We start from the raw sequence: 13,255 nt of genomic DNA, 5'->3' as shown, positions 1-13,255 counted from the left end.
CAGAATATTAGGGTGAATGTGCGCATTGATAGAAAGATTTTTTACCTACAAAGATTGGTCTTCTATTTTGGAGCTGAGAGGTTGAGAGAGATATTGTTGTCCCCTGACCCTATAATATTTCCTATTTTGGAGTATAATGTATCTTTTGATGTTCACATCTTCATCTTGCTTTAAGCATACTCCATGAATCATAGGGATTTATATGGACCTTTCCAACCTCTTGCTAGACAAACTGTGCATATAATAGCTAGCACAAAGCTTAGGTTCCAAAACATCATAAGGGACTTACTAGGCCCTCGTCGTCTAGCTGAGATTAATGCATCTATCAATCCATTTATTCTACCCTTAATAAGATATGATTTGGGCCTAGACGTTTTCATCTTTGTGCTGTATTGAGAGGAAGGCAACCCACTTTTATGATGGCTTTCCCAAATTTTTTTGGGCGTAGTGGGGAAAATGCTGGGGATTTTTTGGATAACTTGGAGATGGATTTCCTTGTCTCCGAGAGGGATGACGAAGCATTGAAATTGAGAGCTTTTCCTTTGGTGCTCAAAGAAGAAGCTAGGGTATGGTTCCAGGCTCTAGATCCAACCCAAAGAATTGATTGGGAGGGATTGAAGGTGGCTTTCCTACGAAGATTTCAATGAGCCAATTCGGCAGAAGAACTATGGCAACGGCTTCTGTCCCTTCATCAAGTTGACCCTCATGGTTATGCAACCTATGAGGAAGGTTTTCTGAAACTTTGGGGGCAATGGTCAGACTCACTAAACCCTAGTGAGCGAGCTCCCAATTGCCTCCAAAAGGATCGATTTATCTCAGGTTTGTACCCCTTGCTAAGGGAGAAGGTAAAGAGCAAATTTCCAAATGCTTTTGAAGATGCCTTAAGAATTGCTAGGGAAAAGAATAGAAAGATTCTCTATCAAGCCCAAGCTGGCCAGCTAGCTTTGGGAGGCAATATCACAACTATGGAAGCTTCTCACATACCTCAAAATGTGCCTAATGCACCAGACCTCAATAGAGGTCAACAAGAAGATATGCTCCAGCAAATAAACAATCTCACAAACCAGCTAGAGGGGTTGAGAGTAAATCTTGTGCAGGGTGAAAGAAGGCCTATTGAGGGAAATGGTGGGAATCGGCCACCAATGCGACGTCAAGCAAGGGAAATGTTGTGTTACAATTGTGGGGAAATTGGCCACGGCATGTATAATTGCCCTCATCCCAGAAGATATGACTACCCTGTCAGAGATCCTCGACAACAAGTAAGTCCACCCCGTGCTAGAGCTCAAGCACAAGAGCAACCGCAACCTCAAATTTTGCAGCCACCTCGTGCTCAAGCTCAAGCCCCTGCTACTCAACCAAATGTGAGCATCATAAGGATGGAGGAGGTCCTCAAGGGCAAAAGCAACCAGGAAGAAATAGCTAAAGGGAAGATGAAGATAGATGAAGTGGCTACAATGCCTATCAAACGTGTGCGTGTCCAAGATGAAGTAGGTAAAGAAACAAGCAAGGATGCAAGCAATGAAGCAAGTACATCTCGGGCAACTAAAGATGAAGCCAAGAAGAGAAAGACCCGTACTAGGTCTCAAATTGACATCTCTGATTTCCCTATGGGATCTCGGACACAACCTTATGACTTGACAGCCGATGTGAGTTCTCAAGGACCAAAGATTACTTGGCCACAACTACTTCATATCTCCCCAAAGCTTCGACGACAATGGTCAAAAATGGTGAGCACGAGGGCAAAGCGAAGTAAGCTAGTAAGTGTAATCAAAGCATATGGTCTCAAGGATATAGTGCCTTTGGTGGAGGATCAAATCAAGGGACAACGGATTCCAAAAACTTACATTGACAGTGGAGCAGAGGTTTGTGTCATGGCAGAAAAGCTAATGCATCAATTGGGTTTAGAGGTAATGGAATCATCAAACTTTAGGGCAAAAATGGCCAATAATGTCTCTGTCACTTGTGTGGGTGTAGTGAAAGCTTTGAGAGTTTCTGTTTTTGGAATCACTACAGAGGTTGATGCTTATGTGATGCCAGTAAAGGGAAAAGGATACCCCCTTATTTTAGGACGACCTTGGCTCATGGGTATAGGAGCTAGGCAAGATTGGGCAACAGGAGACTTGGAGTTGAGGCCTCGCATGGGTGGCCATAGTCGGAAGGTGGTTTATAACCTAAAGAATGGGCGACAAGAGAACCTTGAACTAGAGACGTCAGCTGATGAGTGGAGCTCAAGTGGATGCTCCTCATCCATGGACAAGGAAGAGAGTTCAAGTGAAGAGAGTGATAGCACTCTCGAAGTCATGGGCGTCACCATAAAGGAAACTACCTCATCAGAAGACAACCCAAGGATCCAAATGGAGAATGTGTGGGATGCCAGCCTAGAGGAGATGTTATCCAAGGATATAAAGGAAGAAGAAAAGGAGGGTTATGTAAATGTTCTCAAGAAGCATGCATCATTGTTTATTTCTGATTACACTCACATTACAGGTGTCACTGCAGTGAAGCATCATATCCATCTAAAAGAAGGGAGCAAGCCAGTAGTACAAAAACTAAGGAGATTAGGAGTTGTGCAACAAAATGCACTGTTGTCTGAGGTGAAGAGACTCTTAGAAGCAGGATTCATATACCCAGTAGAAGATTCAGAATGGGTCTCCCCAGTAGTGGTGAGGCCAAAGAAGAATGGTAAATGGCGAGTGTGCGTGGATTACAAGCCACTAAATGCTGCAACAAAGAGGGACCACTTCCCTCTCCCATTTCAAGATGAGATTCTAAATGAAGTAGCAGGCCATGAGAGATACACAGTGTGTGATGGCTACTCTGGCTACTTTCAAATACGCATTGCAGAAGAGGACCAGAAAAAGACTACCTTCATCACACCATGGGGATGTTTTGCATTTCGAGTCATGCCTTTTGGTCTCACCAACGCTCCAGCCACCTTTCAACGATTCATGAGCATGGTCTTCCAACCTTACTTTGGTAAGTCCATAAGGGTTTTCATAGATGACTTTTGTATTTACAGCTCCAAAAGTATGCATCTCGGCAAGATTGATGAAGGATTTACTCGTTTAGCTAAGCTGGGTGGACAACTAAACAAGGACAAATGTCACATTGGGGAAAGCAAGGTTACACTATTAGGGCATGTAGTGTCCATTGATGGAATCGAGGTAGATCCTGAAAAGATAGAAACATTGCTAAATCTACCTTCCCCAACTTCCATCAAACAATTAATCTCCTTCTTGCAAAAGCTAAGATATTTGAGTAGATTCATACACTTACTCTCCCAAGTGATATTTCCTCTACAACAGCTGACTCGTCAAGAGACGCTTGTTTGGAGTGAATAAAGTGAAGGGCATTTTAGAGAGATTAAAAAAATGTTAGGGTCACTCCCTATAATCCTCCAACCTTGTTGGGAAGAAACATTCTTTGTAAACCCTAGTGTGGGAGAAGAAGCCATTGGTGCTGCCCTCCTACAAAAAGATCCAAAAACCTCCTTTATGAGGCCTGTGTATTTTGCTAGCCGCCTCATGGAAAACACAGAGAAGGCCTACACCCTGATGGAACAGCTAGTGTTAGCTCTCATGTTTGCTGTAACCAAATTTCGGCCATACTTGCTGCTGAAGAGGTTTGTAATTATCACTGTGGAGGATATGTTTCCCTATGCACTACAACATATGGAAATCTCTGACAAAATAGCAAAGTGGGTGGTGCGACTTCAAGAGTTTGATTATACAATATAGGTTGAAAGAACAACTCGAGCATGCTTAGCCGACATTTTAACAAACAAGTGCTATGAAAAATTTTTCCAATTGAAGAGAAAGGAACTTCCACCACCTCCAGCTCTAGAGGCTTTGGTCAATGCTTATAGCCTCTACTTTGATGGAGCATACAAGAGAACCAAGGATAAGGCAGCTGCAGGCATCGTGGTCTTATCCCCATTGGGAGAGAGGATCCATGGTGAAGGGATCACTCTAGAAGATGTCCACTCCAACAATGAAGCAGAATATCATGCTCTAATTCATGGCCTTTGTTGGTGCCTCGATAATTCAATTAAGAGATTAAACGCTTTTGGTAAGGCAAATGCAAGGTACATGGGCTTGCAAAAATACCCGTCTCTCTACTAAAATGAGAGAAGCAAAAGCTCTTATGAGGACTGTCAAAACATACAAATAATCCATTATGTTAGAATTTCAAATCCCACAAACCCTAAACTATCAAACATAGATGCGAAAACACTTACAAAATCGGCCTCAAATGATTCCCACCCGCCGCTCCCCAAGTGGTGCGAGCTCCCTGCCTCTACTCACGGTCTGGCTGCCTCCTTTTGTTACTTCCACTTGTCGGCATTCTCGCACGCTTCTTTCTTCGCATGCTTCCAATCTTCTTTGGCCAGCCAATCTGGTCTGCTCCACCCATGCTTGATTGCTTTTTGCACTTCGGAACGTTTATGCTTGCAGTATTCGCGTATTCGAACCTTCATCACATCTTCATTGAAGCAGTCATGCTGTGTTGGAATGGGAAACTCGTCATGAAGCATCCTGATGACTCTGTCTTTTAATTCATTCGGTACTTCACTCTAGGTGTTTAGTATGTAGTGTCTAAACAACTAAGAGAAAATACCGCGCATGCCTGAAATCACCTTCTTGCCTTCATCATCCAAGATGATGCCACCGCTGAAGTCGACGGAGTAAGGCAAGCCCTCTCGCCACACTCACGCGTGAACCTAGGTGTTTCGGCAGGGGTCTCTAGCGGCGTGTCAACGGGGGTATGGACGCCAGGTGTCTCCACTGGAGTCTGAGCCGCGAAGCGAGGAGTGTCCACTGGAGTGACTCCTGGAGGAGTAGCTAGTGGTGTGTAGCTGCAGGGAATGGCAGTCAGCCGCGCAAAACCTGGTGCCGATGGCGATGCTGTGGCTGGTGTCGGGACGGGCAAAGAAGGGGAGGGTAAAGAGCCTCTTTGAACACGAGGCGGTGTCGAAGCATCGGTGGCGGCATCCCCACAACAACCGCCACCGCCACCACTAGAGCGCCGGTGCCTAGATGATTGTGAAGATCGTCTCGTCGACACCGAAGCTTCGGAGCGCGCTGAGGACTCCAAAACAGAGGGAGATGCGGATAGAGTAGGAACGCGCGATGGTGCGCCAGAGCGATGACGCTCCACGTACCACTGTCTCTGCTGGGGTGACAAAGAAGAAAGAAACTCCTCATCATCCATACCTGCATTATACACACGAACATTTAAACTTAATATGGAATGAATGGAGTAGAAAACATGGACAAGTAGATAGATAGAGAGAGAGAGAGAGAGAGAGAGAGAGAGAGAGAGAGAGAGAGAGAGAGAGAGAGAGAGGAGGAGGTGCTCGACGTCTCTGCTTATGAGAACATACCTAGAGCATAGGTACCTGGAGTGGATGCAAAGACCATTAAATTACAATGACGCAATCAGGCAATGACGCAAATCCTTAGAGAGCCAAAGTTTTTACAAGACGGAGCAAAATTGTTCAAAACGGAGAATCGTACAAGAACTTGAAGGTGCTTGTAGCTTTGGAATGTTCAAAGGTTAGAAGCAACAAAAAACGGTCTTCTTCTATTCAACTTGAGTGATGGAAGAGGCAAGTGCATAACTCTAAATTTACAAAACGAAGAAAAATTGTTTAAATACAATATTTATGGCTTTAAGAGATCTCTCTCTCATCCTCGCATAGCTCAGCATAACTTCCTATATCTCTATAGAGCTCTCCGTTTAAACAGATGTCCTCTGTTTCATTTTGTACATCCTCTGCATGCACCCCATAGAGAGTAGCAGCTTGATGTTCGTCTGGCACCACCTCCACGGCTTCTGTGACTGAGCATCTTCTCCGATCTCCTCCATTGATGCCACTGTGATTGGCACATGGTAGCCTTCATACGTCCGTGCACTACAAAGGGCTACCTCTATGACGTACCACCAGTTTGATGCAGACTTTGTAGGATGAAATATCACCTGCCAGAGCCACATAACTTACATGAGAGCTTCCAAGCACATAAATTATAAAATTGGATGTTAACTATTTACATACTTACTTGTTCACAATGCTTGAGTAGTACGAAAGTGTCTCTTAGGTCAATCCATTTCTTAGTTGAATCCACCTCAAGAAAACCAGACTCTCCTCTACGCACAGTAGCGTTGCGACCCTCCATGATTATCTTGAACCATTGCACGTCTAACAAGTCGACAAAAAATCCTCTATAATCGATCCTCAAAATCTCTTGTATTGTGCTGAAGTAAGTGAGTTCCGCCACCATAGGATCTGCATCAGAGGACCGTTGTCGATCGACTAGACTGTTCAAATTTTGCCATGATTCCACAATCTTGAGTACAACTCTTTTTGTCGATCCGTTCCACCCTAAAATGTCGACCTTTACACCATGATACTGTGTATGACTTATACTACAACCAACAAAGATTATGAGTGGCCGTTCAAACATCTAGAAAGTTACTAGTTGTACATTACAAACTTTTCTTGGTCGCGCAACCCCTAAAGTACTCCCACTCTTCCTCAGTCACTTCTTCACGGCACTGTTGTGCGCTTTTCAATTGGTTGTGCAACCATCTTAAGCTCATGAATGTTGGTGGGCTCTCCAGACCCGTCGGATAGTGCATCGGTGGTCGTCTTCCCTGTCTCCACTCGATTCGTGCCCTTTGTCGCTCTTGCTTTGCATCCTCATATTGTGAAATCCACTTCTGCATGACTGGATTGTGAAGCCTGCAAAATCGGTTGATTTTAGCCTCTAGATCTTATGTCAGCTTCTTCTCAACACCGAGATTGCACATGACAATTCCAGATATGCGCTCATCATCTATGGTTCGCCATAGCGTTTCCCGGCCTTTTTCAAATTCGTCTAGCCACTCTCCAATGTACACTAGGGACTCTGATACCATCCAACCTTCTGCCATGCTACCCTCCGGACGTGCCTTCTGACGCACATATCCCTTGAGCGTTTGCATGAAATGTTCTAAAAAGAACATCCATCTGGAATGTACTATGCCAGCTATTTCCACCTCATCAACTATGTGAACAAGAAGATGCACCTGAATGGTTAGCATGGTAGTAGGAAAATGTTTCTCGAACATGCACACAACCTCTGCAACGTTTACTTTGGCAAATGGTATGAAGTCTAGGTTGATCTCCTTTTGTGAGATCCATTGCACCAACTTTGCAAGTTTGTAGATTGTGTTACGGACGTCAAGAGACAAACATCCCTCAATGGAAACCAGTAAAATAAACTGCAAAACACGTGCAGCAATGATATTAAAGTCCACACACAAATTTGTTACACAACTCCCACTATGATATACTGTTGGAATTAGGGTTGCGGAGAAACACACACAGCTTGGAGAAGACGAAGGAAGCTCAAGGCACACAATAGAGAGTGTATTACTTAGTGTGCAATGGAAAGATAGATAGCCCTAGAGTCATGGGCATATATACAATGCACGGGGGAAAAATCTCCTAAAGAGGGAAAAAATGCCGCGGCAGTCCTAGTGTGTTCACACACATCACTACCACATGTATATGGTAAGAAATCCCCCCTGGAGTGATGCGGTGAACGAGAGCTGGCACATGAGTAAAGGGAAGTGCCATGCCCTGAGGACAGGATCAGTCCACAAAGGGGAGTAAGCCCAAAGCTTTGCGGAAAGCTTCAAGCTTCTCACGAGAAAATGCCTTTGTGAAAAGATCTACAAGGTTGTCTTCTGTTGGCACATAAGCCAAGCTGATCTCTCCTACTGAGAGCCTCTCCTTGACATAGTGGTAATGCACCTCAATGTGCTTTGTGCGAGCATGAAAAACTGGGTTCCTCACAACTGCCAATGCACTATGACTGTCAGTGTAGATAGTGTTGGCAGTGTCCTCTCCAACACCCAAATCAGCCATAAGGCGTCTGAGTCATACACACTCAACCATAGCTGTGAAGACTGCCCTGTACTCAGCCTCACAACTCGAAGTGGCCACAATAGGTTGCTTCTTATGATATACATGAACTGCCAAGCATGAAACTTGTGGACACTCGTGTGTCAAAACAACCAGCCCAATCTGAGTCTGAAAAAGCATGTAAGTCTGGCGGCAATGATCCCCCCTTGGGATAAAACAAGCCAAGATGTAAAGTGCCACTAAGGTAGCGGAAAATCCTGTTGACAGCCTGCCAATGCTTAGACCCTGGGCTATGCATACATCTGCTGACCTGTGAGACTGCAAACTGAATATCCGGCCTCGTGTTGCATACATAAATGAGGCAGCCAATAGCAGTTTGGTAAAGAGTGACATCAGCAAGATCGCCAGCATCATGTAGACTCAACTTCAAACATGTTTCCATGGGAGTGGCAATAGGTTTGCAATCCTCAAGTCCAAACTTACATAGCAATGTCTCTATGTAACCTTTCTGACACAAGGCAATACCACCATCACACTACTTAAACTGTATACCCAAGTAATGATGCAACAGCCCCAAATCTTTCATCTTGAAAGTAGCATTCAAATCAGCCTTAAATTCAGCAATATGTCTCTCATTTGGTCCAGTGATCAACAAATCATCAACATAAAGAACCACAATGAGAAGTACATCACCCTCATGCTTTACATACAATGTGCTTTCTCTTGGACTGTTACAAAAGCCTTGTTTGACCAAATGAGTGTTAGCTTTCTCATACCAAACATGAGGAGATTGCTTCAACCCATACAAAGCCTTGTTACATTTTCACACTTTGTTCTCTTGTCCTCTTATGACAAAACCGCGAGGCTGTGGTACATAAACTTCCTCAAATATGTCATCATTCAAGAAAGCAGTAACAATGTCTGATTGATGTACATCCCAACCAAAATAAGCTGCCAATGCACATAGAAAACGCACAGTAGTCATAGGACAAGTGGGAGAAGAAGTCTCTTCATAATCAATGCCTTTTTGTTGTGCATAACCCTTTGCAACAAGTCGAGCCTTATGGCGATCGATCTCACCATCCGGCTTGCGTTTCAACTTGTAAACCCACTTCGTACCAATGGCCTTTTTGCCAGGAGGCAAATCACATAAAGTGCATGTGTCATTTTCTATAAGTTCGTCATATTCTGATTGCATGGCAGCCATCCAATTTTTTGAAGTTTGTGCTTCATCAAAAGACAGAGGCTCCTCAACATCATGTAAGCTAGACACAGCCAAAGCATAACAATCTGATGCATAAGATGCATGGCGAGAGCTTGAACGAGTACGACTAGACAAAGGTGCATCCAATTTACTGTCACGCAAAGTGTGCACCAGCCATTTTAGCATACCTCTAGCCTGCTCATTTTCATCCCTTTCCTCATCAAGTATATCATGTACATCTACATCAGCAATAGGATGATCTAGAACATTTTCAAAAACCCCCATAGGCTGTACATTTGCCTCATTAGAACTTACATTCGTATTTCCACCACCGAAAAGAGGAAACAAAGTGTCAAAATGTCTTGTGAGCTTAGATTATTGTCTCTAGTACATGACAGCAAGGGCTGAACAGAATCTTCCACAAACACTACATCCCGAGAAACCAAAATACGTTTTGTTTGCGGATGATACAACCTGTAACCTTTGCTTTCAGCACTATAACCAACAAAAATACATTTGATAGCCTTATCATCCAATTTTCTGCACTACACTTGTGGCACCAAAGCATATGCCAAACAGCCAAAAACACGCATGTGCTCAATAGAAGGCTTTCTATCATGCCATGCTTCATACGTAGTAATAGACTGCAAAGATTTTGTAGGACACCTGTTTAGTACATAAGTGGCACACATGATGGCCTCAAGCCAAAAAGAATGCGGCAAAGCTTGACTTTTGACCATAGATCGTGCCATTTCCGTCAGTGACCTGTTTTTCCTCTCAGCAACACCATTTTGCTGAGGTGTATAAGGCACTGTACATTGGTGTTTTATCCCACAACTATGTTTCAATCCGCAAAAATTTAGCATTTGGCCATTTCAATCCATTTAGGGCCATTGGTTTAACTGTTACTCGATCGTTGTGTTTGGACAGTTAGGGTAGGTTGTGTCAAGTAGCTTAGGATTAGCAACTTAAGGTTTCACCCCTAATAGATATCCGTGTTCAGATGATTAGAGTAGGCTCTATAAAGATGCTTAGGTCAGGCTGCTCTAAATTGGATTAGTGTAGTGTTTGTCCATTTTCATCCACTTAGGGCTAGCCGCTAAAGGTTAGTAGCTTAGGGCTAGCTGCATGAGGTCAGTGGCTTCTAGTTTGGTTGCTAATAGATGGCCGTGTTTTAACAGCTAGGGTAGGCCATGTAAAACAACAGGCGTTACATCTCTCTCTCTCTCTCTCTCTCTCTCTCTCTCTCTCTCTCTCTCTCTCTCTCTCTCTCTCTCTCTCTCTCTCTCTCTCTCTCTCTCTCTCTCTCTCTCTCTCTCTCTCTCTTTCTTTCGGTGGAGGAAATTGATTTATCTAACATATTTATAATCATCTTTAAGGTGCTAGGCCTTCAGCTTCCCAATGATCAGAAGTACTCTTTCTCTTAGCCTTTTGTCGTGTAATACTTATGCATCTTCTGTCATCCTTTCCCTAATGAGAGACATAGGGTCTGTATGATTAGACTTAGAAGCATCCTCAAATACACGTGCATTTTGCATGGACCAGATGAATCACAAAAACCAAACTCGGTATGAGTGGATTGAAACTTCCAAGGCATGCCGCGCAGAATCGTGATGAGTATACACTTTGCAGAATATCAACTAAAATTTTGTGAGATGTAACCCCCATGCATCTAACCACATATTGATTGACCTTTTCCACCATTCAGCTACAAGTTTACAATGCCAAAAAAACATGTCTGACCGACTCATCCTTCTTGCATACATTGCATTTCCCATCAGTGAACCACTTCTTAGAGAAGTTAAGAGTAGTAGGGAGCACTCCAATACAGACTCTCCACAAAGAAAACTTGAATTTAAATTCGTTGGGGATAGACCAAATGTCAAATATTACTTTGTCCCACCATTTGACTTGCATGTGCAGAGATCCTTGTTTATTACATTGTTAGAAAATACATGATTTTGGTAGAGTTGCTACATAAAAGACCAAAGATGGGGAGTTCCACATATTGGCTAAATATCCAAGCAGTAATCAGCGTTTGTGTCTGTCATAAAATCTAATATCTAACCAACCCAAATGATTTTCTCATATTAAATTGATCACTTAATGTGGGAGAATAAACGGGAACAAGTGTTAAGATATAGATATGTGCTTATAGATCTATCTCAACACGGGGCCAATAGTAAAGGGGCCCAAATGGGAGATGTTCTATCAAGAGCAAGGCTAACCAATGGAGCATAAGACCTTAGGGTTAGCTTCATTGAAGACCTCCAATAATGTGTGTAAAAGTACTTTGACCGTAGGTAAGCTAGGGTTGAGCTTGAGGTGGGAACCCGGCCCAAGCTCGAGGTGCTTGTCGTGCTTGAGGTGCTTGTCCTGCTTGAGGTGCTTGTCATGCTTGAGGTGCTTGATTAAGATGCTTGAGGTGCTTGACTGGCTCCATGCTTGAGGTGCTTGACTTGGTGCATGATTAAGGTGCTTGAGGTGCCTTGAGAAGCTTGCCCGAGATGCTTGTGGGAACACCCCCTACTTCAAGTGCTTAGTCATGCTTGATGACTAAGGGGCTTGCTCATCCAAAGTCAAAAAGATCCCTACAAGGAGGGGGGGCGAGCCTACAAGGGGGGGGATGAGAGAGAACACACACACACACACACACACAAGGGAAGCCCCAGCTTGAAGAGGCAGCAAGGACACTTGTCAAGTTCCTCCTCATGTTGCCCTCATGGTGTGCCTGAAGCCTATTGGTTGGCCACCCAAGGGGTCCAATGATAATTTAGGATATTTAATTAATTGATTTTTCATTTATCAAGTCCTATCTCTCAAAGGGGAAAGGGGGACACTTGTCCCAAGGCTACCCCTGTTGCTTGTAATGGCTCCTGCTTGTGATTGGCTAGGCCTGGAAGGGTCCAATGAGCTTCAAGCATGAGCTACAAGGGGGGGTCGACCCAAGCAAGCTAGGGGGGTGCTTAGGGGGTATACTCACCCACACACACTCACAAACACTCTCATTGTGTGCTATGCAAAGTGCAAGAGCTCCCTCTCCAAGCAAGTAGAGGTTGAGAGCCTACACAAACACTCTTGGCTATGGAGTGAAAATCCAACCAAGAGCCATGCTTCAATGCTTGAGCTTGTCATCTCCTTATTCTTCATTACTATGCTATTATGTATGCTAGCTCAAGAGTTATGATAAGTGAGGAACTAGCTCTTTCTCGTATGAAATGTTTCTTCTTCCTCTTCCCTACCCTCATTCCCTGCTAGCTCTCTCCACCTTCGAAGGTGTTTGAGGTCTTGGGACTGAGGCTTGGTATAGTTAAAGCTTTCTTCAAGTTTAGGTTATGCTATGATGGTGATGCATGAAGCTTTCCATCTTCATTGCTTCACCTAGGTCACAAGGAACACAAAGAATGTATTGTAACAAGTCTCTCTTTATGGGAGAAATCATAATACAAATGCCTATTGGAGGGGGGACCGGCTCCACATAAATCCGTTCCTCAACTGTTGTCATGTTCTCTAAATTATCTCTCTTGCAAAAGTATTGTCTATGCCAAGTTAACTAATTGCTATGATTGTGTTGCTATCTTCAATTATGTCTACCCGCTATGCTCACAAAATCATTTCTTGAAAGTACTCTCATTAAATTCCGCTACTCTCAAATTGAATAGGCAAATTCCATTACATTGGTATCAGAGCATTTGGTTTCTCTTTTCTTGCTTAAGAAGAGAGGTCCTTAAGTAGCCTATAAATGGTTGATGTTGTTAATTATAATAGAGTAAGTGGAACTGGGATCTAATATCGGTTTTGTTAAGCCCACTATGTGGGGGATGGTGCACACCTCGGGAGCTTTGGACTTAATAATGGAGTCTTTTTAGACTTGCCTACGGCTTTACCATTATTGAGCCATAAGAAGTCCGAAAGGAGCTAGCCCTTGGCAACTCTGCTATGTTAGACCTACTCCTCTACTCTCTATAATTAACCACTTTGAGCCGTGGGTGTAGATTTTCAAAGGCTAAGAGGAGTGGCAACTAAGGTTTTGTATTGCCAAAGCATACACTAAGTATAAACATAAATTTTGTTAACATGGCTGACAATAATCAAGAGAGTAGAATGAACATTGATAGCTTTGATTTTGCACATGAAGGTGC

The sequence above is a fragment of the Adiantum capillus-veneris genome, chromosome 14 (assembly GCF_014529385.1).
Source record: "Adiantum capillus-veneris isolate H3 chromosome 14, ASM1452938v2, whole genome shotgun sequence".
Classification (NCBI taxonomy): domain Eukaryota; kingdom Viridiplantae; phylum Streptophyta; class Polypodiopsida; order Polypodiales; family Pteridaceae; genus Adiantum; species Adiantum capillus-veneris.
This window is presented reverse-complemented; position numbering follows the sequence as displayed.